Genomic DNA, 21,494 nt, shown 5'->3' on the forward strand with positions numbered 1-21,494 from the left:
CCTACTTAGTCAACAATCTTTATGTTTTGGCCAGGCATATTATAGAAGGAAGGTCTAAAGGTGTACACAATTTATAGCACTGAGGCCTTTTTTGAGATGGTTAGTCCTATTGGACACGATATATCACTAAATGTTACTTTGTTAGGTGTTACTAGTTACACACAGAAATTATATGCAGAGAAAGAAGAATTTAGAGCCTATCTGCAACTATGATCCTAAGTAATTTAATATAATAATCAGAATCAAAGTGGAATTTCTCTCTTGACCCTTCCTTTTTGTAGGCCCATGTGACAAGTCTTACTTGTGAGGAGAAAGAAGGGTAACAGCTGAGGAATCATGTTCTTAGTGGCAGCTGATTTGCCCTGTGCTCAGATCTCCAAGTGTTTCTCATGCTTAACTGTACCATTTACTGTATACATTTTTCAGAGTCTTATCAAAGTGCAGGGAATGGCAGAGAAAGGGCAAATTCACTACTGAAGGTGGTTCATCACATTCTACCTTCTAATCCCTTTGTATTTTTTTTTTTTTACTACATGGTCAAGATTCAACACACATCAATCTTTTTCTTAAATGATTGTGTAGGTTTTTAGGTTCTTTTTGGCTAAGATAAAATATTTGTTTTCTATTTGGAAAGTTTGGGCCTGGAAAATGAGAGCAGACAGTATTTCCCCTTCACTTCCTTATCACAACCTAACATGATTATCCACTGACCAGGCAACCACAGGGATTTATTTATCACACATATTGACCACCTGTAATACGCTAGGCCCTGTTATAATAGCATTAGGCTTACTGGGTGAACAATATGGATTTGGTTCCTGTTCTCTTGGAGTTCTGCTGAAGATTGGGGGCTGTGAAAGACAGTAATCAACAAAATGAAATGATGGCAAATTGTCACAACTGATAGAGAAAGCAAACCAAGTGCTGTGAAAATATTTATTTGAGATGGGGTGGACACCCACTTTAGATCTCTGGGGAGCTACCATTTTAGCTGAAAAGGAGACCCTTTCCTAGTACTTGGTTTATACTTTTAGATTTTCTGAGACTTGGAGCAGAAGAAGTAATGATAGTACAAAACTTGTATTATATGGAATTTAACCATTTGTAAAATGAGTTCAAAATGTAAAATGTATATATCCTTCAAGTCAGCAATTCGAATTCTTGACAATTAGTAATGACTCTCTACCCTGGTTGGATATTAAAATTACTTAGGGAGATTTTACTAAATCCCCATGCTTGGGTTCCACTTTCAGAAATTCTGATCTAACTGGTCAGGTTGGGGAGGGGAGCATGGGCAGCAGTATTTTTTTTTTTTTTTTTTTTTTTTTTTTTGCGGTACGCGGGCCTCTCACTGCTGTGGCCCCTCCCGTTGCGGAGCACAGGCTCCAGACGCGCAGGCTCAGCGGCCATGGCTCACGGGCCCAGCCGCTCCGCGGCATGTGGGATCTTCCCGGACCGGGGCACGAACCCGTGTCCTCTGCATCGGCAGGCGGACACTCAACCACTGTGCCACCAGGGAAGCCCGAGCAGCAGTATTTTTAAAAGCTCCACAGATGATTCTTATGTAAAGCCAGTTTTGAGAAACATTAGCCATAATGAAACACTCATGCCTATGAGACAGGATCCTGTACAAGGGTGTTACTACAGCATTTTTTCTAATAGGCATTTTTGTTGTGATCTTTTTCCTATCAATGAATGCTGGTTAAAATGACATGGTACATGTGTTTTTTCTATGCAATTCCATGGAATAATGAGGTAGGTAAAAATATACTGATATGGAAAAATCTCTAAGACATGAAAACAGCAAGTTGCAGAATATATATAGTATGACACCATGTATATAAATATACCCACAAAAATCTACATAATTCCATATGCATGTATGAATACAAGTCTAAGTTGGCTACTGTTCAGACAGGCGAGAAAGGAGTTTGGGAACTTCAGAAAGATCCAAGCTGAGTGTCGATCGAGAGATCATAGGGAAAGATTAGGAAAACTACCTCCCATGCTGCCTCAGGACACTGAAGCATGATATCATGATTTAGGACATGAATTTGAAAGACGATGTTACTGTGCTGCTCAAAATGCCCATGGCTGTGTATGTTGCAACAGAAAGGTGATAGTATAAAGGGGCTTGGGATTTGGAAAAAGAAGCTATCAGGACTCACTTTCACATTCTCCCTTGTGGTGCTCTCTCTTTGATGGCACTGTCCCTTCCTCTTTCTTATTTGTGCCCGAGCTGTGGATCTCTGGGACACATACCCAGCACACACACACACACACACACACCCCTATAATGACACACAGACTCACTGACACACACACACACACACACACACACACACACATACACACATACACCTTTCTTCAGTAACCAAGTTACTGAAGAATTAGATCATGCTAAGAGCTTCTTACTATTTATCAAAGGAGATGAGTTTTGAGTGCTTATAAACTATAATATTCTCTAGGAGTGAAAGAGAGGGAGAGACTTGGGAATTTTGAAGTACTAGAGAATGAGATGATAAAAAGTATTGTAATAAAGGTTGTAGTGAACTAAGTTCTTGGACTCTTGATGTTTTAGAGAAAGAGAAGTGAATGAAATGTAGAAACTGTTGTCTAGGCTGGATTTCTTTAATTGTGTCAACACTCAGTGTTGTGGCTGATTTACATTAGATGCTCAAAGTTTATGATGAATAGATAATTTTGGATAATAACATGTAATTGTATTAATTAAATGAGTTTTATTTGAAACCACAAGGAAAAGCAAGATGATTTTTATAAAGTCAATTTAAATTAAAAATGTGTCAACTAGCAAGTGAATAAATGGCAACAACTTTTTTTTTTTTTTTTTGCTGTACACGGGCCTTTCACTGTTGTGGCCTCTCCCATTGCGGAGCACAGGCTCCGGACGCGCAGGCTCAGCGGCCATGGCTCACGGGCCCAGCCGCTCCGCGGCATGTGGGATCTTCCCGGACTGGGGCACGAACCCGTGTCCCCTGCATCGACAGGCGGACTCTCAACCACTGCGCCACCAGGGAAGCCCTGGCAACAACTTTTAATAGAATTTTTAGATTCTTCTTTTATATCAGGGCCGTGAGCTAATTTGGTACTCCTATTTCTTAGGTATAAGATAAATCATTGCTAAATTCAGAGTCAGATCTTTCCATAAGCCATGGACAGAGAGTAAAGATTTACTCTATTCCTGTTTTGGTGATAATACAGGATACAGAGCCTATTGTTTGTACTGCTATGACTGAACCAGGTTTAGAGCAAGCTGTTCTTGTTAAAAAGGGATTACTCACTTTAGATGTAGAATGGGTAAAAAGATATTACTTATGAATCTTGAAAAATTATAGTCATGCAAATGTGTAGTAGTTCCTTAGTGTCGACTTATTGAAAGCCATGCATTTAGCATATGCTACATCTACCTTATAGACAGCACTGAATAAAGATTGGGGATGCAATCAAATTAGGTTAAAAAAAATATCTGTTGTCTCAGGAAATTTTATCAAACAAACATTTGTTAAATATTCCCATGTTCTGTGCACTGCGCTGGGCACTGCGAATACAGTTGTGACCAAAAACTTGAGCTTATAGTCTGGTGAGGGAGAAAAGCACTAGTGAATCATCACCCGAATAAATCTAAAATTACACTGAGATGAGAATTTGAGAGAGTATGTAAATGGGGCTATGAGACCATGAAGTTGGAGAATCTTGAGGGCATAAACGAAGTTCTCCCTGAGGAAAGGATAATTGGGTTCAGAACAGGAAGACAGGAGGTAATAGGTGAAGGAGAGGGGATGAGGATTCTAGCCAATGGGTGCAGCAGTGTATAGGACATCTTAACAAGGGTTGCCATACATAATAAAACAAATAAATATTAAAGCAAATTAGAAAAAATTAAATGGAGGTTAAAATTAAAAAGGGATTGAAAGTGGCTGCATCAGTTGCCCTTCATGACAAATCAAAAAGACATTTAACATGTAAATATTTGCCTTCTTGGTTGAGTCTGTATCTGCAAACTAACTTAGAAATCCCATCTGTCCAGCAAACTGGAATAAAAAGTAGGTGATAGAAAACTCAGAAAAATCTTGAGAATGCAAAGTGTGTAATGGATTTTACACACTATCTTTCCTCTTGTGAGGAAAGGAGGAGAAGGTAGTAGTATTCCAACTTCATAGCTAAGACTTTGAAAAAGATGGACATTGACCTCGTCAGCTCCAGAAACTCAATGTGTTTTTCTTGCCCCTTACCAATTATTCTGCCCAAATAATTGAGGTTTGTGTGTGTGTGTTCCCTGCAGATATATTTCCTCAAAAGCATAGACACTTATTTTGTATTTCCCCACACTAAAAAGTTTTTGGTAAAGTCTTACTGAATTAGAATGGAATTTGTTGTCATAACCCCTTTATACATTCCTGAAGAAAAGGAGTTGTTAATCAATTGAGTACAGTTGGCTCTCCATATCCATGGGTTCTGAATGCTCGGATTCAACCGTGGATCAAAAATGTTTGAAAAAAAATTCCAGAAAGTTCCAAAAAGCAAAAGTTGAATTTGCTGCATGCCAGCAACAATTTACATAGCACTTACATTGAATTAGGTATTATAAGTAATCTAGAGATGATTTAAAGTATACAAGAGCATGCGCATAGATTACAGGCAAATAACTACATCATTTTATAGAGGGGATTGAGCATCTGCAGATTTTGGTACCTTTGGAGAAGGAGGGGTTCCTGAACCAGTCTCCCTTGGAGACTGAGGGATGACTATGTAGTAAACAATAACTGTGAAAATTTGAAGTTCTCCATATGAAACGTGTTTTTCATTTGTGATAATTATTTTTTGTTTGGTGTGACAAAGTATTAGGTTTAGAAATTTGTCTCAATTTCCTTTGATATATCTCTTTAGGTAAAATATATGTGTGAAGAATTAATGTGTATATGTGTGTGGGTAAAGAGCATGATGTTAATAATCGTTCTTTCTGAGTGGGAAAATTATGAATGAATTTCCTTTTGCTAATCTATACTTTCTGTTTTTCTTCTGTGGTTGCCGTTTGCTTATGTAATAAATAAATAATAAAATAATTTTAAAAGCCAGCAATAAGGATTAGATATGGGTACAATACTCAGAGTTCATGTAAAAGCCCACTTGTTAAACTTTCACTAAAGGTTCAGGATTTTTTCGCTTAACGCTTATATAGCTAAATTCATGTCTGTGTGATAACTATGTGAAAACTTGCCAGTGACAGGCACTTGGAATAAGTGGGCTTCACACAATTCCATGCCCCAACAGCTACTTCTCTAGATGTTAGCCCTTAGTTGACATATCCACGAAGCCCCAATATTTGCTTACTACAGCTCTTCTATCGCCTACAATTTATTTCCTTGTCTGAGTTTTGTCTATAAATTACAGTCCACATTTGGTGGGTAAGATCTGTATGGAAATCACATCTTCTTATTGTCTTTTCCCACTTAACAAATTGAATAAAAAGTAGAGTTCATGTTTCTGAGTCTCTCAAGCTTTAATGAGTAGCATTTATTAAATCATACACTACTCCAATCACAATTTGCCCCATCAGGAATAAGACTGTATCTGTGATTTATTTAAGTAATGACTGTGTGGTTCCTATAGCCCAACCTCAAAGCTAAAGCCAGCAGTGAATAGTTGAATTATTTCTCCATGAGAATATTGGCTAGGGAAATCTGGTTTACTTCTAAGGAAGGAAGGAAGGAAAGAAGGAAGGAAGTTACCACTGACAGTTATTTTATTTTCAGAAAGGCTTAAATACAAAATGAGAGAAATTGATAAGGTAAGAGCCATCATCTCTTTTTACTGCAAAGTTCTATGGTTTTTGCTTGTTGAACAGCATTATTATTAGTGGCCATCTGCTGAGGATTACTGTGTATTATCTCCATCAAAACTTACAATTCTGAGGTAGGGATATAGCCTACTATCCATTTTTCAGACCAAAAAAACTCAGACAGATAAAGTAATGCACTAGGTACACACAGTAAAAGTGTCAAAAACAGAAATAGAACATGGTTTTGATAATCTAAAGCCTAAGCTCTTAACTATTGCTTCCTGTTGGCCGAGAGAAGAATAATTACATGTGAAAAACTATGTGGATTGCACCTCAGCTGTTCAGTTATGTTAGAATTAAATCTTGCCTTGTAAAAAATGATTGATCTGAACATTATGTTTCAGAAGAGGAGCTCAAAGATGGAAGAGAACTACCAGGGGGCTAGAGATGCCAATGGCAGAGAGACCTTGGGAATACTGGAAACCACAAAGTGGAAGAGAGTACACAATAGTGATAGGATCAGATGGGATCATACTCTTGGCATTTACTATCCAGGGAAAAACATATATACGATCTTTCATTAATGGAATCACTACCCTATGGAACTTGCAAGATGAACTCCTAACAATGTTCAACAAGGTGGATTTGATCTGGTTCCCATCTGCCTCCCCTCACTGCTCTCTTATCTTTGCAGATCAAGCTGTAGTCACACTGACCTTCCCATCTCAGGGCTGTATCCTATTGTACGTAGGCTGTATCCTTTGCCTGGAATACTTTTCCACACACCTTTTCATGTCTGCCTCCTGAGATCATTTAGAGTTCAGTCTAAGTGTTACCTCTTCAGAAAGACTTTCCCCAGTCATGTTATCTTAAGCAGTCCCTATCCCAGTCCATTATTTAGGCCAGCATTTGGTTTTATTTTCCTCATAGCCTTTATAAGTTTCACATTTAAATTTGTCTTCTAATATATTTTAGGAAGTGTGCTCCATGAGATGAGGGACTCATCTGTCTGGTTCTACTCTGAATCTCAAGCTCTCAACTCATAGTAAGTTCAAAACATTTATTTATTTGTTTGTTTGTTTATTTATGCCTGCGTTGGGTCTTCATTGCTGCGCATAGGCTTTGTCTAGTTGCAGTGAGCGGGGGCTACTCTTTGTTGCGGTGCGCGGACTTCTCACTGCAGTGGCTTCTCTTACTGCAGAGCATGAGCTCTAGGTGTGCGGGTTTCAGTAGTTGTGGCACGTGGGCTCTAGAGCGCAGGCTCAGTAGTTGTGACGCACGGGCTTAGTTGCTCCGCGGCATGTGGGATTTCCTGGACCAGGGCTTGAACCCGTGTCCCCTGCATTGGCAGGCGGATTCTCAACCACTGTGCCACCAGGGAAGTCCCAAAATATTTCATTTATTTATTGAATGAATGAATAAATAAATGAGTGGTATGGGTTTTGGTGTTGGTTAATTATAATTAAATGACTCGACAATTTGGAGCTCTAATTTTGAGAGCTAGGAAGAACTTGGATAGCTAGATTAGAAGAATGGCAATGAGTAGATAATTGACTACTAGAACCCATTCTGAGATGATAAAGACTTTGGCATTATTTAGTGGAAGGAAGGGAAAACAGTGGCTTAAAAGCAATTTTAATTATGTAAAATGTTACTGTTATGAGACTGTTCATCAGTGGTTCTTAATATGAGACTAAGTGGGGTGAGTGAAGAGATTTTCTGTTAAAAATGAATAATTTACCAACTGGGGATTATGAGATACTCTAAAAGTGTTCTGAGATGTTGTAAACTGTTTCTTCTTAAGAGTAAATAGGTATTTAAGTGCAAGTATGCTAAAGGATTAGGGGTGGATAATAAAGATAAATTTTTTTTTTGATATTTACACTAAGTTTTTAACCAGTGTTATTTATTTAACAGTCAGTAAATCCCACCCTTGTGTAAGTAGAAGCTGGTGGTTTTTTCTCCTTCTGCTCTTAGAGTTACCTTCTTAGAGGTCATGCCACATCCAGGGCAAGCTGGGGTCAGTGCTTAGGAATCCTGTCTTCAGAGGAAGATGGTGAGCCATGTGGAAACGGAGTCAGCGTGATTCTTTACATGGTTAGCATGCTGCTTCCCTTGGAGGTGGGGTGTAATGTTTCTTAAGGAAGGACATTTATAGTGATTAAAATTGCTCAGAGCTTGCTTCATTGTGTAATTCTGATACTGTAGTATGTGATTTCGGTAAGAGGGGAGTATGAAAGGGACAGAAAATCCCAGAGGGTAAGGTCATGGAAGGGCACATGGTATGGATGCTACCTCAAGCAAAGGGGCTGTGGCAGCAGGAGAACACTCGCTGATTGGTCAGACTCCCGGTCAGAAATGCTTTGTGGTTATCTCCTGAGAAGGACAGCTGAGAGCACAAGTGCCCAAGGACAATAACTGTCTGTTAGCTCACTATCATTCTATAGTATTGAGCATAGCTCCAAGAACAAACTGGCCAAAGAGGAGGCATTGGAGAGTTGATGTTTTTCTGGAAGATAAAGTGCAAAGTATCTTCCAGGGCAAAAATATTAAGAAGAAGTTCTAATTATGTGCATACCTTAAAAGCCAGTAATTCTACTCCTATGCACATGCCTTACAACAATGTCTACATATGTGCGTAAACATTCTTAGCAACATTATCAAAATAGCACAAAGCCGAAAACAATTCAGATGTCTAATAACAGTAGGAAGGATAAGTAAGGTGTGGTATATTCATATAATGATACATTACACAGCAATAAGAAGGAACAAACTACAGGTACGTGTAATAACGCAGATCAGTCTCACATAGTGTTGAGTTAAGGAACCCAGATTAAAAAACAGTATGGATAATATGATTCCATTTGTATAAAGTTCAAAACCAAGTGAAAGTAACTGATGGCATTAGAAGATAGGGTGGTGGTTAACTCTGAGAAGAGAGTGGGGAAGTGATGATGAGTAAAGAGGCCAGTGGTTACATGACTATGTTCACTTTGTGGTTATTCATCAACCTGTACACTGAAGATTTTTGCACTGTCCCAAATGTATGTTATAACTTAACAAAAGGCTCAGTAAGGAAAAGAAGTAATACTGCCCTCCAAAGTAAAGTGACAGTAGATGGAATCAAAGGGACTGAGGGACCCTGTTTTCAAGTGTGTTTTAGGGGCTTCAGGTGGCATGTGTGTGGCTGTCTCCATTTTGAGGATGGCCAGCAACTTCAGGGACAGGAATAGCCCGTGGCTGACAGTGCATTTGCTACTTGTCATCCTGGTCAAGGTTTTCTAATTCGTGTCCAGGAGAGTATCCGTATCTCTAGGAGGCCACACTGTGGCACGTTAAGCATTCTCTAGGGACTGGCAGCCTCAGCCCGTGCATTTGGACGAGTTCTAGAAGAGAGGACAGCACAAAGGGCATGCTGGTCCCACTGTAAACCGGCACCAGGGTCTAAAAAATGCCAGACACCTGTTCCCCTGTAATTAGAAATTTCAACGTGAGATTTCTGGCTTTTTAAGTACCTCATACATTCTTGTATGTCAAATAATTGTGGGCTTTTCTGACATGGGGGAAGTTAGGACCATGAAAGCTGGGAAGAAGGCAAAATGGAGCTGCCGGCTTCTTTCTCAGTTTGTAATGAACTATTTGTAGTCAAGACCAAGCACTCGCGTATTGATTCTCATCAAGTGAGATTCTTTAGAGTGAAAGCATCGCCTGCCCTGGAGGTGAGCCCCATGGGACCGTTCCTGCTGCACTCTTTCAAATGAACAGATTAAACTCCTCATAAGATGCTTCTTCTGACACATCCACACTGTATATATTAAAATCCCCTCAGTGTCCTTTTGGCAGTTAGGATGCTTGTGAGCTTCAGTGCACTGCAGCTTGTGTACCAGCTGGCAAGGTGATCTTTTTTTTAATCCTTCCCTGGAATGTGTAAAGGAAGAATTAGATTGCTGTTTGTTGAAATAGACTGTATATCTCACAAGTCCCATTTCAATAATCTTCTAGAGATGAGAATGAATTTGGGATTGGAAAGGGCATTACTATGTGGCTAGATAAATAGCATGGGGCCCCTCAGCACCTGGCCAGCAAGCAGTGCTACAATGTGACTTCCAGCCTTTACATTTCACAGCCTCTTTCTTCAGCAAACAGTCTGAAAGGTCTTACAGAGAGACAGAATTTTAAGTCTGAACACTCAGGAAAATTGATCTTCAAACTCCAAAGCTGTCACACAATCCCCTGAGAAGTGCCAGGAACTTTTCAAGTAAACTTTTTATGTCTCCAATAATTGTTAAATCCAACATGCCCTAGGTTTCCCCTCAAATTTAGTCTTTTGAGCTGTATACATATTCCTGTACATTTCTCCAGCATTAAGACTGGACTCCACCTTCATAGGGGTATGGAGACCTTCTATAGGGACGTGCATTGATATTGCAAGTCTAGAAATCCAAGATATCCTGGCAGAGGGACAAAGACCTTTGGTTGGGGCTTGGAGGAGTGGGAAATCTGAGTGCTCAAGTTTGATGCGTGGTTTGGTCCCATGTCTTACCTCAGTCTATATTTCTTTAGGTGTGAAGGAGAGGGACCATCTAAAGCAGGCCTTGTGTGTGAGTGGGATTATTTTCATAGTGGAAGAAAAATGAACGAGCTCCTACCTTATCTCATGTTACTGTCCTCCTCACACATTGGACTCTGGTCATTCTGGCTTTTCAGTTCATTCATTATGTCTCTGTACCTCATGACCTTTGGGTATGCTATTCTCACTTCCTGGATTGACCTTCCCAGTTTTCTTTCAGTGACTATTTTTTCCTGTCCTTTAAGTGTTAGATGTCATCTCCTCAGAGAGGCCTTACCTATCGCACTATGTAAAGTATTTTATTTCCCCCATTCCACATTGCAACACTCCATTTGAGGGACTCCTGGCACTTATCAGAATTTGAGTTATTTATTTACTTGCTTACTGTGCATTTTACCTATTATAATGTAAATTCCATGAGGCAGCATTCATGGCTCTCTTGTTTAGTGTTGTACTTCTCTAACTTAGCATAGTGTCTGACATATATAGTATTATGCACAGTATTTGTTTTTCTTTTTTTACACACACACATTGTATTATATTTTTACAAGAGATAAATGAACTGACACCAGGCATTGTAAATGGATGACCACAACAAAAGCAACAATGATTGCAATTACCAAACACGAAACACACTCATACTATGTCATAATATTGACATTCGGTCCAGTAATCCACCACTGTAACAGCTCCTTTACTTTGCAGTGAAAATTGATTTGTATATTTTTTGCCTCTGAGTCCTTCTGGAACTTTTTTTTTTATTCAAACAGAAAGTCACAAAAATTATAATCATCCTCATCAGTTCACTCAGTCCCATGTAATTATTTTTTTTATCTTGATCTTTTGTTAGCACTTTTATGAATTCATCAGTTTTCCATTAGAGTTCTGAAAATGCTTATTCATCCAGTTCAGCAGTATAGTCAGTTACCAGAAACCTGTACTTGTCAGAGTCTTTTTTTTTTTTTAACATCTTTATTGGAGTATAATTGCTTTACAGTGGTGTGTTAATTTCTGTTTTATAACAAAGTGAACCAGTTATACATACACATATGTTCCCATATCTCTTCCCTCTTCCATCTCCCTCCCTCCCACTCATCTAGGTGGTCACAAAGCACCGAGCTGATCTCCCCGTGCTATGTGGCTGCTTCCCACTAGCTATCTGTTTTACGTTTGGTAGTGTGTATATGTCCATGCCTCTCTCTCGCTTTGTCACAGCTTACCCTTCCCCCTCCCCATATCCTCAAGTCTATTCTCTAGTAGGTCTGTGTCTTTATTCCTGTCTTACCCCTAGGTTCTTCATGACATTTTTTTTTCTTAGATTCCATATGTATGTGTTAGCATACGGTACTTGTCTTTCTCTTTCTGACTTACTTCACTCTGTATGAAAGACTGTAGGTACATCCACCTACTACAAATAACTCAGTTTCGTTTCTTTTTATGGCTGAGTAATATTCCATTGTACATATGTGTCACATCTTCGTTATCCATTCATCTGATAATGGACATTTAGGTTGCTTCCATGTCCTGGCTATTGTAAATAGAGCTGCAATGAACATTTTGGTATGTGACTCGTTTTGAATTATGGCTTTCTCAGGGTATATGCCCAGTAGTGGGATTGCTGGGTCATATGGTAGTTCTATTTGTAGTTTTTTAAGGAACCTCCATACTGTTCTCCATAGTGGCTGAACCAATTCACATTCCCACCAGCAGTGCAAGAGTGTTCCCTTTTCTCCACACCCTCTCCAGCATTTATTGTTTCTAGATTTTTTGATGATGGCCATTCTGAATGGTGTGAGATGATATCTCATTGTAGTTTTGATGTGCATTTCTCTAATGATTAATGATGTTGAGCATTCTTTCATGTGTTCGTTGGCAATCTGTATATCTTCTTTGGAGAAATGTCGTTTAGGTCATCTACCCATTTTTGGATTGGGTTGTTTGTTTTTTTAGTTATTGAGCTGCATGAGCTGCTGGGAAATTTTGGAGATTAATCCTTTGTCATTTAGTTCATTTGCAAATATTTTCTCCCATTCTGAGGGTTGTCTTTTGGTCTTCTTTATGGTTTCCTTTGCTGTGCAAAAGCTTTTAAGTTTCATTATGTCCCATTTGTTTATTTTTGTTTTTATTTCCATTTCTTTAGGAGGTGGGTCAAAAAGGATCTTGCTGTGATTTATGTCATAGAGTGTTCTGCCTATGTTTTCCTCTAAGAGTTTGATAGTTTCTGGCCTTACATTTAGGTCTTTAATCCATTTTGAGCTTATTTTTATGTATGGTGTTAGCGAGTGTTCTAATCTCATCCTTTTACATGTAGCTGTCCAGTTTTCCCAGCACCAGTTATTGAAGAGGCTGTCCTTTCTCCACTGTACATTCCTGCCTGCTTTATCAAAGATAAGGTGACCATATGTGCGTGGAATTATCTCTCGGCTTCCTGTCCTGTTCCATTGATCTATATTTCTGTTTTTCTGCCAGTACTATACTGTTTTGATTACTGTAGCTTTGTAGTATAGTCTGAAGTCAGGGAGCCCGATTCCTCCAGCTCTGTTTTTCTTTTGCAAGATTGCTTTGGCTAATCGGGGTCTTTTGTGTTTCCATACAAATTATGAAATTTTTTGTTCTAGTTCTGTGAAAAATGCCAGTGGTAGTTTGATAGGGATTGCATTGAATCTGTAGATTGCTTTGGGTAGTAGAGTCATTTTCACAATGTTGATTCTTCCAATCCAAGAACATGGTATATCACTCCATCTATTTGTATCATCTTTAATTTCTTTCCTCAGTGTCTTATAGTTTTCTGCATACAGGTCTTTTGTCTCCTTAGGTAGGTTTATTCCTAGATATTTTATTCTTTTTGTTGCAATGGTAAATGGGAGTGTTTTCTTGATTTCACTTTCAGATTTTTCATCATTAGTGTATAGGAATGCCAGAGATTTCTGTGCATTAATTTTGTATCCTGCTACTTTACTGAATTCATTGATTAGCTCTAGTAGTTTTCTGGTAGCATCTTTAGGATTCTCTATGTATAGTATCATGTCATCTGCAAAGAGTGACAGCTTTACTTCTTCTTTTCCGATTTGGATTCCTTTCATTTCCTTTTCTTCTCTGATTGCTGTGGCTAAAACTTCCAAAACTATGTTGAATAGCAGTGGTGAGAGTGGGCAACCTTGTCTTGTTCCTGATCTTAGTGGAAATGCTTTCAGCTTTTCACCATTGAGGACGATGTTGGCTGTGGGTTTGTCATATATGGCCTTTATTATGTTGAGGAAAGTTCCCTCTATGCCTACTTTCTGCAGGGTTTTTATCATAAATGGATGTTGAATTTTGTCGAAAGCTTTCTCTGCATCTGTTGATATGATCATATGATTTTTCTCCTTCAATTTGTTAATATGATGTATCACGTTGATTGATTTGCATATATTGAAGAATCCTTGCATTCCTGGAATAAACCCCACTTGATCATGGTGTATGATCCTTTTAATGTGCTCTTGGATTGTGTTTGATAGTATTTTGTTGAGGATTTTTGCATCTGTGTTCATCAGTGATATTGGCCTGTAGTTTTCTTTCTTTGTGACATCTTTGTCTGGTTTTGGTATCAGGGTGATGGTGGCCTCGTAGAATGAGTTTGGAAGTGTTCCTCCCTCTCCTATATTTTGGAAGAGTTTGAGAAGGATAGGTGTTAGCTCTTCTCTAAATGTTTGATAGAATTCGCCTGTGAAGCCATCTGGTCCTGGGCTTTTGTTTGTTGGAAGATTTTTAATCACAGTTTCAATTTCACTGCTTGTGATTGGTCTATTCATATTTTCTGTTTCTTCCTGATTCAGTCTTGGCAGATTGTGCATTTCTAAGAATTTGTCCATTTCTTCCAGGTTGTCCATTTTATTGGCATAGAGTTGCTTGTAGTAATCTCGCATGATCTTTTGTATTTCTGCAGTGTCAGTTGTTACTTCTCCTTTTTCATGTCTAATTGTATTGATTTGAGTCCTCTCCCTTTTTTTCTTCTTTTTTTTGGGGGGTGGTATGTGGGCCTCTCATTGTTGTGGCCTCTCCCATTGCGAAGCACAGGCTCTGGACACACAGGCTCTGGACACGCAGGCTCAGCGGCCATGGCTCACGGGCCCAGCCGCTGCGTAGCATGTGGGATCTTCCCGGACCGGGGCTTGAACCCGTGTCCCCAGCATTGGCAGGTGGACTCTCAACCACCGCGCCACCAGGGAAGCCCTCCCTTTTCTTCTTGATGAGTATGGCTTATTGTTTGATGGCTTTTTTCTTGATGGCTTATGGCTTATGGTTTCTCAATTTTGTTTATCTTCTCAAAGAACTGGCTTTTAGTTTTATTGATCTTTGCTATCGTTTCCTTCATTTCTTTTACATTTATTTCTGATCTGATCTTTGTGATTTCTTTCCTTCTGCTAACTTTGGGGATTTTTTGTTCTTCTTTCTCTAATTGCTTTAGGTGCAAGGTTAGGTTGTTTATTTGAGATGTTTCCTGTTTCTTAAAGTAGGATTGTATTGTTATAAACTTCCCTCTTAGAACTGCTTTTGCTTCATCCCATAGGTTTTGGGTTGTCGTGTCTCCATTGTCATTTGTTTCTAGGCATTTTTTGATTTCCTCTTTGATTTCTTCACTGATCACTTCGTTATTAAGTAGTGTATTGTTTAGCCTCCATGTGTTTGTATTTTTCACAGGTCTTTTCCTGTAATTGACATCTAGTCTCATAGTGTTGTGGTTGGAAAAGATACTTGATACAATTTCAGTTTCCTTAAGTTTACCAAGGCTTGATTTGTGACCCAGGATATGACCTATCCTGGAGAATGTTCCATGAGGACTTGAGAAAAATGTGTATTCTGTTGTTTTTGGATGGAATGTCCTATAAATATCAATTAAGTCCATCTTGTTTAATGTATCATTTATACTTGTGTTTCCTTATTTATCTTCATTTTGGATGATCTGTCCATGGGTGACAGTGGGTTGTTAAAGTCCCCTACTATGAATGTGTTACTGTCGATTTCCCCTTTTATGGCTGTCTGTGTTTGCCTTATGTATTGAGGTGCTCCTATGTTGGGTGCATAAATATTTACAATTGTTATATCTTGTTCTGGGATCGATCCCTTGATCATTATGTAGTGTCCTTCTTTGTCTCTTGTAATAGTCTTTATTTTAAAGTCTATTTTGTCTGATATGAGAATTGCTATTCCAGCTTTCTTTTGATTTCCATTTGCATGGAATATCTTTTCCCATACCCTCATTTTCAGTCTGTATGTGTCCCTAGGTCTGAAGTGGGTCTCTTGTAGACAGCATATATATGGGTCTTGTTTTTGTATCCATTCAGCCAGTCTGTGTCTTTTGGTAGGAGCATTTAAATTTACATTTAAGGTAACTATTGATATGTATGTTTCTATTCCCATTTTCTTAATTGTTTTGGGTTTGTTATTTTAGGTGTTTTCCTTTTCTTGTGTTTCTTGCCTAGAGAAGTTCCTGTAACATTTGTTGTAAAGCTGGTTTGGTGGTGTTGAACTTGAGAGGCTTTTGCTTGTCTGTAAAGGTTTTAGTTTCTCCATCAATTTTGCATGAGATCCTTGATGGGTAGAGTAATCTTGGTTGTAGGTTTTTCTCCTTCATCACTTTAAATATGTCCTGCCACTCCCTTCTGGCTTGCAGCGTTTCTGCTGAAAGATCAGCTGTTAACCTTATGGGGATTCCCTTGTATATTATTTGTTGTTTTTCCCTTGCTGCTTTTAATATGTTTTCTTTGTATTTAATTTTTGACAGTTCGATTAATATGTGTCTTGGCGTGTTTCTCCTTGGATTTATCCTGTATGGGACTCTTTGTGCTTCCTGGACTTGATTAACTATTTCCTTTCCCATATTAGGGAAGTTTTCAAGTATAATCTCTTCAAATATTTGGCAGTCCCTTTCTTTTTCTCTTCTTCTTCTGGGACCCCTATAATTCGAATGTTGGTGTGTTTAATGTTGTCCCAGAGGTCTCTAAGACTGTCCTCAGTTCTTTTCATTCTGTTTTCTTTATTGTGCTCTGCAGTAGTTATATCCACTATTTTATCTTCCAGGTCACTTATCCATTCTTCTGCCTCAGTTATTCTGCTATTGATCCCTTCTAGAGTATTTTTAATTTCATTTATTGTGTTGTTCATTGTTGCTTGTTTCCTTTTTAGGTCCTTGTTAAATGTTTCTTGCATTTTGTCTATTCTATTTCCAAGATTTTGGATCATCTTTACTATCATTATTCTGAATTCTTTTTCAGGTAGACTGCCTATTTCCTCTTTATTTGTTAGGTCTGGTGGGTTTTTATCTTGCTCCTTCATCTGCGGTGTGTTTTTCTGTCTTCTCATGTTGCTTATCTTACTGTGTTTGGGGTCTCCTTTTTGCAGGCTGCAGGTTCTTAGTTCCCGTTGTTTTTGGTGTCTTCCCCCAGTGGCTAAATTTGGTTCAGTGGGTTGTGTAGGCTTCCTGGTGGAAGGGACTAGTACCTGTGTTCTGGTGGATGAGGCTGGATCTTGTCTTTCTGGTGGGCAGGTCCACATCTGGTGGTGTGTTTGGGGGTGTCTGTGGCCTTATTATGACTTTAGGCAGCCTCTCTGCTAATGGGTGGGTAGTTTTCCTGTCTTGCTAGTTGTTTGGCATAGGGTGTCCAGCACTGTAGTTTGCTGGTCGTTGAGTGAAGCTGGGTGTTGGTGTTGAGATGGAGATCTCTGGAAGATTTTCGCTGTTTGATATTACGTGGAGCTGGGAGGTCGGTTGTGGACCAGTGTCCTGAAGTTGGCTGTTCCACATCAGAGGCACAGCACTGACTCCTGGCTGCCGCACCAAGAGCCTTTCATCCACACGGCTCCAAATAAAAGGGAGAACAAGTAGAAAGAAAAAGAAAGAGAGAAAGAGAGAAGGAGAGAAAGAGAGAAAGGGAGGAAGGGAGGAAAGGAAAGGAAAGAAAGAAAGAAAGAAAGAAAGAAAGAAAAGAAAGAAAAATAAAGTAAGATAAAATAAAGTTATTAAAAAAATAATTATTAAGAAAAAAAAATTTTTTTAAGTAAAAAAAAACAAAAAAATGGACAGAACCCTAGGACAAATAGTAAAAGCAAAGCTATACATACAAAATCTCACACAGAAGCATACACGTACACAGTCACGAAAGGAGGAAAAGGGGAAAAAATAATATATCTTGCTTTCAAAGTCCACCTCCTCAATTTGGGATGATTCGTTGTCTATTCAGGTATTCCACCGATGCAGGGTACGTCAAATTGTGGAGATTTAATCCGCTGCTCCTGAGGCTGCTGGGAGAGATTTCCCTTTCTCTTCTTTGTTTACACAGCTCCCGGGGTTCAGCTTTGGATTTGGCCCCACCTCTGCGTGTAGGTCGCAGGAGGGCGTCTGTTCTTCGCTCAGACAGGACGGGGTTAAAGTAGCCGCGATTCGGGGGCTCTGGCTCACTCAGGCCAGGGGAGGCCGGGGTACGGATGCGGAGTGGGCCTGCGGCGGCAGAAGCCAGCGTGACGTTGCACCAGCCTGAGGCTCGCCGTGTGTTCTCCCGGGGAAGTGGTCCCTGGCAGTGGCGGGCTGCACAGGCTCCCGGGAAGGGAGGTGTGGAGAGTGACCTGTGCTCGCACACAGGCTTCTTGGTGGCGGCAGCAGCAGCCTTAGCGTCTCATGCCCGTCTCTGGAGTCCGCGCTGTTAGCCGCGGCTCGCGGCCGTCTCTGGAGCTCCTTTAAGCAGCACTCTGAATCCCCTCTCCTCGCGCACCAGGAAACAAAGAGGCAAGAAAAAGTCTCTTGCCTCTTCGGCAGTTCCAGACCTTTTCCTGGACTCCCTCCAGGCTCGTCGTGGTGCACTTACCCCTTCAGGCTGTGTTCACGCCGCCAGTCCTCTCCTTGGGCTCCGACCGAAGCCCAAGCCTCAGCTCCCAGACCCCACCCATCCCGGCGGGTGAGCAGACAAGCCTTTTGGGCTGGTGAGTGCTGGTCGGCACCAATCCTCTGTGCGGGAATCTCTCTGCTTTGCCCCCCGCACCCCTGTTGCTGGGCTCTCCTCCACGACTCCGAAGCTTCCCCCTCTGCCACCCGCAGTCTCTGCCCACGAAGGGCTTCCTAGTGTGTGGAAACCTTTCCTCCTTCACAGCTCCCTCCCACTGGTGCAGGTCCCGTCCCTATTCTTTGTCTGTGTTTATTCTTTTTTCTTTTGCCCTACCCAGGTACGTGGGGAATTTCTTGCCTTTTGGGAGGTCTGAGGTCTTCTGCCAGCGTTCTGTAGGTGTTCTGTAGGAGTTGTTCCACGTGTAGGTGTATTTCTGATGTATCTGTGGTGAGGAAGGTGATCTCTGCGTCTTACTCTTCTGCCATCTTTCCCCTCTCTCCACTTGTCAGAATCTTTTCCATGAATTCCTTGAAGATGAAACCCTTTTATAGGAACATTTTTGCAAAAGCATCAGAGTACACCCAGAACTGTCTGTAAATGACAAAAGACGTAAAAATGACCACGGTTAAAGATTTGATGAAACTTCATTAATAATGCAATTGACAAGGAAATTTAGTTATTTCTGAGATATACATTTTAAAGTAATAACTAGAATTATGACTTATAACATTATACCAGAACATATAAAATTTTTAGAAATTTCATGTAATGTCTGAAACATTTATATTAACATATTTCCATACAAATAACTCAAAGTTTAGTATTAGTTGTTTTGTTTGTTTTTTTATACTGCAGGTTCTTGTTAGTCATCAATTTTATACACATCAGTGTGTACATGTCAATCCCAATCGCCCAATTCACCACACCACCATCCCCACTCCACCACGTTTTCCCCCCCTTGGTGTCCATATGTTTGTTTTCTACATCTGTGTCTCAACTTCTGCCCTGCAAAGGGGCTCATCTGTACCACTTTTCTAGGTTCCACATACATGCGTTAATATACGATATTTGTTTTTCTCTTTCTGACTTACTTCACTCTGTATGACAGTCTCTAGATCCGTCCACGTCTCAACAAATGACTTAATTTCGTTCCCTTTTATGGCTGAGTAATATTCCACTGTATATATGTACCACATCTTCTTTATCCATTCGTCTGTCGATGGGCATTAAGCTTGCTTCCATAACCTGGCTATTGTGAATAGTGCTACAATGAACATTGGGGTGCATGTGTCTTTTTGAATTATGGTTTTCTCTGGGTATATGCCCAGTAGTGGGATTGCTGGGTCATATGGTAATTCTATTTTTAGATTTTTAAGAAACCTCCATACTGTTCTCCATAGTGGCTGTATCAATTTACATTCCCACCAACAGTACAAGAGGGTTCCCTTTTCTCCACACCCTCTCCAGCATTTGTTGTTTGTAGATTTTCTGATGATGCCCATTCTAACTGGTGTGAGGTGATAATTCATTGTAGTTTTGATTTGCATTTCTCTAATAATTAGTGATGTTGAGCAGCTTTTCATGTGTTTGTTGGCCATCTGTATGTCTTCTTTGGAGAAATTTCTATGTAGTTCTTCTGCCCATTTTTGGATTGGGTTGATTGTTTCTTTAATATTGAGCTGCAGGAGATGTTTACATGTTTTGGAGATTAATCCTTTGTCAATTGCTTCATTTGCAAATATTTTTTCCCATTCAGAGGGTTGTCTTTTCATCTTGTTTATGGTTTCCTTTGCTATGCAAAAGCTTTGAAGTTTCATTAGGTCCCATTTGTTTATTATTGTTTTTATTTCCATTACTCTAGGAGGTGGAGCAAAAAAGGTCTTGCTGTAATTTATGTCAAAGAGTGTTCTTCCTATGTTTTCCTCTAAGAGTTTTATAGTGTACCGTCTTACATTTAGCTCTCGAATCCATTTTGAGTTTATTTTTGCGTATGGTGTTATAGAGTACTGTAATTTCATTCTTTTACATGTAGCTGTCCAGTTTTCCCAGCACCACTTATTGAAGAGACTCTTTTCTCCATTGTATATCTTTGCCTCCTTTGTCATAGATTAGTGGACCATAGGTGCGTGGGCTTATATCTGGGCTTTCCATCTTGTTCCATTGATCTGTGGTTCTGTTTTTGTGCCAGTACCATATTGTCTTGATTACTGTAGCTTTGTAGTATCGTCTGAAGTCAGGGAGTCTGATTCCTACAGCTCCGTTTTTTTCCCTCAAGACTGCTTTGGCTATTCGCGGTCTTTTGTGTCTCCATGCAGATTTTAAGATGATTTGTTCTAGTTCCATAAAAAATGCCATTGGTAATTTGATAGGGATTGCATTGAATCTGTAGATTGCTTTGGGTAGTAGAGTCATTTTCACAATATTGATTCTTCCAATCCAAGAACATGGTATATCTCTCCATCTGTTGGTATCATCTTTAATTTCTTTCCTCAGTGTCTTACAGTTTTCTGCATACAGGTCTTCTGACTCCCTAGGTAGGTTTATTCCTAGGTATTTTATTATTTTTGTTGCAGTGGTAAATGGAAGTGTTTCCATAATTTCTCTTTCAGATTTTCCATCATTAATGTATAGGAATGCAAGAGATTTCTGTGCATTAATTTTGTATCCTGCAACTTTACCAAATTCATTGATTAGCCCTAGTAGTTTTCTGGTGGCATCTTTAGGATTCTCTATGTATAGTATCATGTCATCTGCAAACAGTGACAGTTTTACTTCTTCTTTTCTGATTTGCATAACTTTTATTTCTTTTTCTTCTCTGATTGCCATGGCTAGGACTTGCAAAAGTATGTTGAATAATAGTGGTGAGACTGGACATTCTTGTCTCGTTCCTGATCTTAGAGGAAATGCATTCAATTTTTCACCATTGAGAATGATGTTTGCTGTGGGTTTGTCATATATGGCCTTCATTATGTTGAGGTAGTTTCCCTTGATGCCCACTTTCTGGAGAGTTTTTATCATAAATGGGTGTTGAAATTTGTCAAAAGTTGGTTTGCATCTATTGAGATGATCATATGGTCTTTTTTTTTTTTGCGGTACGCAGGCCCCTTATTGTTGTGTCCTCTCCCATTGCAGAGCATAGGCTCCAGATGCGTAGGCTCAGCGGCCATGGCTCACGGGCCTAGCCTCTCCACGGCATGTGGGATCTTCCCAGACCGGGGCACGAACCCATGTCCCCCGCATTGGCAGGCCGACTCTCAACCACTGT

The 21,494-nt window shown here is 39.7% G+C and overlaps 1 protein-coding gene across 1 annotated transcript in view; it reads left to right on the plus strand.

Annotated features, from left to right (window-relative positions):
- CPS1 (carbamoyl-phosphate synthase 1) overlaps positions 1-21,494 on the plus strand; it is a 348,188-nt gene that overhangs the window by 21,181 nt on the left and 305,513 nt on the right. Inside the window, exon 3 of the mRNA XM_079924871.1 lies at positions 6,780-6,845. The gene's annotated coding sequence lies outside the window, so the exon portion shown is untranslated. The remainder of the gene's footprint in view (positions 1-6,779; positions 6,846-21,494) is intronic.

Source organism: Stenella coeruleoalba, assembly GCF_951394435.1.
Source record: "Stenella coeruleoalba genome assembly, chromosome: 6".
Taxonomy (NCBI): Eukaryota; Metazoa; Chordata; class Mammalia; order Artiodactyla; family Delphinidae; genus Stenella; species Stenella coeruleoalba.